The sequence below is a fragment of the Etheostoma cragini genome, chromosome 8, assembly GCF_013103735.1.
Source record: "Etheostoma cragini isolate CJK2018 chromosome 8, CSU_Ecrag_1.0, whole genome shotgun sequence".
Taxonomy (NCBI): Eukaryota; Metazoa; Chordata; class Actinopteri; order Perciformes; family Percidae; genus Etheostoma; species Etheostoma cragini.
In genome coordinates, this window is record NC_048414.1 from 1,799,535 (window position 1) to 1,803,877 (window position 4,343).

Genomic DNA, 4,343 nt, shown 5'->3' on the forward strand with positions numbered 1-4,343 from the left:
TTTGAACATGTAAAACATAAAAATAAAAAACACATGCATAATTAAAATGACAGATAAATAAGGTCATGTACTTCTCAGCAAGTAGGCTGATCAATCTTTACGAGGGTTGCCGTGAAAAGATGCAGGCGACGCAATTTTCCGTTCACGTGAACAAAGCATGTTAAAAGCAGTAAATAGAGGCGGTCACGGCTACTGGAGGAGCAGAAGAACTCAAAAAGCCGTGACGCCAGCTACAGAGCTCCGGCAGTCAAGAAAAGGGGCGTTTGAGCAACGCCGGTCACTTCAGTGTTCAGTTAAGGCGACAAAAAGTGAGCGCTTTGTGGCAAAGATGGTTAAGTTTGGGCAACAAAGCGACCAGTTAAGTTTAGGAAAAAGATTGTGGTGTGGTTTGGAACAACGCGCAACGTTGTTTTCCCCAAGCAGCATCCCTTCAGAATGAAGAATAGGAGCGGCTCACTTAATCACTTGTAACAGAACTTTTTTTTTTTTAAATGAGCAATATGTTCAACTACTTCACATCTAAAGCAACAACTACTTCAGAACAGCCCTGTGAACAGACTGCAGCTCGACCCGGTCAGTTATTCTACATCTTCTCTGAGCACAGATGCTCTTTTTCAGCCGCGCTCGGAGGCTGAATCCAAATGTCCAAACTTCCACACGCGTACAGACTCGGTCTGGGCGTCCGAGTGCTGTCCAAAAAAAACCATTTTCTCAAGTTGACGCGAAGGGCCACACGTGCACTTTCTGCAGAGTGCACTCTGGGCTGCATACTTCACCAGACTTTGTTTGGGAAATTGCCAAAAATGATAGCAACACAAGTGAGAAGAAAGAGTTTAAGTTTATATTCACAGCATAAATGTGCCCTATGTATTTAAAGATTTCTAATTATGGATAAAACTTTGTTTATGTTGCATCCTTTTTTATTTATTTTTTAACAAATCTTAACTTTCTTAGCTTTGTTCGATCTGCGGCTGAAGACTGTGAAGTGCAAGTTTTAAAGCTTTGAAGCTAAAAGCGCTCAAGTGGTTTTGTCAAACTACGATTTCCAAAGACAAAAATGACCTTCTACGTAGAATTTAGTTTAATATCCAATCCCACGGAGGTGCAATACACCTTCCAGGTCGCGGCACTGGATATGTTCCCGTGGAGGAAGTCTCGTCTCGTTGCTTATTTTATCTCTAACAGACTGAAGGTGACAGTAAACACATCAGACGCCTCACAGTAATTAACATGTTCCATAGACATCATATATCCGAGGTCTATATCGCAAATATGCTTAGAAACAAGAGACGCTGCTTATAGTGTTTTATTGTTTTTTCTGTCATTCAAGTTTTTTATCAGTATTTACGAACGTGGTACAAAAAACACTAAAGGGGTACAAAATGGGGAAAATGCAGTCAGAGGAATGTAATATCAATAAAGAAAACTGCTTCTGTTTAAATGAATATGAAGATATAAACATATGAGACATATTAGAGAAGGAAAATGATATGCTGTACATGTATGTATATTCTGTGTGTGTGTGTGTGTGTGTGTGTGTGTATGCACAAATTAATAATAGTGCACCCTTTCTTTGGCCATAGCCCACGGTCATACTTAGACTTCTTTTAATTAGAAGTAAAGTAAGCAATAGGATCGTCCCAAATTCCCTTTGTCGCAGGCCCCTTCCCTCTTATCCTAGCCATCATGATTTGATTTATTACTTCCTCATCTCTAGGACGCTCCACTCTTGAAGTATCAGATGTGAGGGTGACTTCCAATGCCTCAGTATGACTCCACCAACAGAGACCTTTCAGCGGCACTTTCTGCCACATCTGGAACTTGAGTTTTATCTCCCATAAGGCTCAGACGTGGGGACATGGCTACGGTTTGACCCCCCCGTGTAATCACCACGTTCTCATGTTTTCTCCAGTGTCAAAGTAATCCAGTGATAGGTGTCTGTGCATCCATGGGTACACTGCACACAGGAACTACCAATGACTAATTCGGCATACGTTTGTTGGTGCCAATTCCCTAAAGTTTAACACATACAGGCAAAAGAAGATGTTGTTGGGAGAAGATGATACGGGAGAAGATGGGGAGGCAAAGTTGTCTTGATTTAGTTGGAGTGGGAGCTCAGCTTTGGTCAGCTTCAGTAAGCAGCCCGGATATGAGCAGCGGCGGTGTCTTTTAGCCACTCGTTGGCATCAGCGTCAGTCCAACAGTTCAGTTCTCCACTTCACTCCCATCAGCCCCTGCTTGACTCCCCGACTGGTAATTACTGGTATCTGTGCTTTCTCTCTTTTTTGACTCATTTAGTCAATTAAAAAGCATAATGATTAGCTTCTCCAGCAAATCGCCAGATATAAATTAGGAGGGGGGGGAAGGGGGGGCAACTGGAATTGGCTTTTTGTCAGCTGGAGCTGTAATTTGAATAATTGATGCCCATTCAGGGCTCATGGAGCTGCCTGAGTGGGTGTGGATGGGAAAAGGAGGTTTTGTTGGATAGCTGGCAGGCTCGGAGGTGAAAAAAAACAACAACTTAATTACAGAACTCAAGTTTTCCCCTGAGGGCTGCTCCGTGAGACAAAATCTACGTCGGGAGGCAGAGGGGACAAAGAGAGAAACCACAGAATGATCAACAGGAGAGTACTTGACTAATACTTCAAGGCGATAAATTCAGTGTGTATCAGACTGTGCTTTTCTTAAAGCGCTCTCAGTTCTTACTGGGAAACATGTTGGAGCTTGAATAAAGAAGTGAAACAGTTTCCGGTAAGTTAAAGCCTCCCAAAGATCAGCGTCAGCGTTTCCCGGAGAGACTTTGAACCCTGTGTGGTCTACGATTGGTTAAGTAACTTGGTCTGATAAGGATCTGTGTAATAAAAGACAACACATTATTTATTTTTTACAGTTAAAATCCTCTTCTTTCAAAAAAGCTTGTAAAAAATACTGCTTTTACTACTCCACGGGATCCTTACCCATGATGTCCAACGGTTGCAGGTGCATCACATTAACAAATTGACCCTTTAGTGTTTTTTCTCTTTGTCCAGGGTCCAAGCGGCCAAAATGTGTTTCCTCAGGAGGGGGGGGTTGGCGTCTCCCTTAGAGATCGGGTGAGAAGCTCAGTCCTCCGAGAGGAGCTCGGAGTAGAGCCGCTGCTCCTTCACGTCGAAAGGAGCCAGTTGAGGTGGTTCGGGCATCTGGTAAGGATGCCTCCTGGGGGGGTCCCTAGGGAGGTGGTCCAGGCACGTCCAGCTCGGAGGAGACCTTGGGGAAGACCCAGGACTAGGTGGAGAGATTATATCTCCAACCTGGCCTGGGAACGCCTCGGGACCCCCCAGTCGGAGCTAGCTGATGTGGCTCGGGAAAGGGAAGTTTGGGGTCCCCTGCTGGAGCTGCTACCCCCGAGACCCGATACCGGATAAGCGGCTGACGATGGATGGATGGATGGACCCTATAGTCACAGAAAACCGCTCAAGTGAACAGAACCACGCCATCTGCGAAGAGCAGAGGAGTGAAACCGGACACTCTCCTCCCCTCGGCTGCACCTACAAACTGAATCAGTGACATGGGGACACCCACTAAAAATCTGTCTGAGAACACAGACACAGCTCTCGGCCCGGTTACATAAGGACCGGGTGGCTCATAGCGCTGTTAAATATTAATTTAATGTCAGTTGTCAACAAATAACAGCATTTGAATACATTCCCAAGTGAATTCCAGCCTTAAGAGATGCCAGCTGCCCAACATGTCTGATGTTTAAAGGTAGCAGAGCGGAGAAAAGGGCCAGAAGTTCACATGTCCGGATTAGGGATGTACTGATACCGAGGTATCGGTCTGATGCCGCGTGCATGTACTCTTACCTGTTATCAAAAAATGACTCCGATACTACCACACCCAATGCCACCTCACAGCAATGTGACTATAACTTCTCTAGTGTGAGTGTAAATGCAGCAAAGAAGAAACTGGAGCTCCCCTGGACCACTTCAGTAAAGGTGGTTTGAGAAGGTGTTTTTTTGTTTTCTTCTGTTACTGTGGAAGTGTCCACTTACAGTGTCTGGCCTCTGTGATAATGGATAATGAAAAGACACACACCGAGGTGAATTAAATTGCAATCTGAGTTTATTTGGACACGAGACCACTTGATAAGTATGTGGCTATTAAGACCTGCAGGCTTCCTCATTACATATTTCGTGCTGCAGGATGTGATGGAACAATTAAACCTCCGCGGGGTGGGGGGGGAAGCTGCTGACACTTTGACTCGTCTTGTACCTGTCTGTGTAAGTCTGACGAGACGGGTGCATTTGAACTGGGATCGGGGTTAAAGGAGCATTACCAGAGCCGTGGGGGGTGTGGGGGGGGGG

General features: G+C 45.1%; 1 protein-coding gene across 1 annotated transcript in view; it reads left to right on the forward strand.

The window, feature by feature from the left end:
• cadps2 (Ca++-dependent secretion activator 2) overlaps positions 1 to 4,343 on the forward strand; it is a 159,242-nt gene that overhangs the window by 113,939 nt on the left and 40,960 nt on the right. The window lies entirely within an intron of this gene.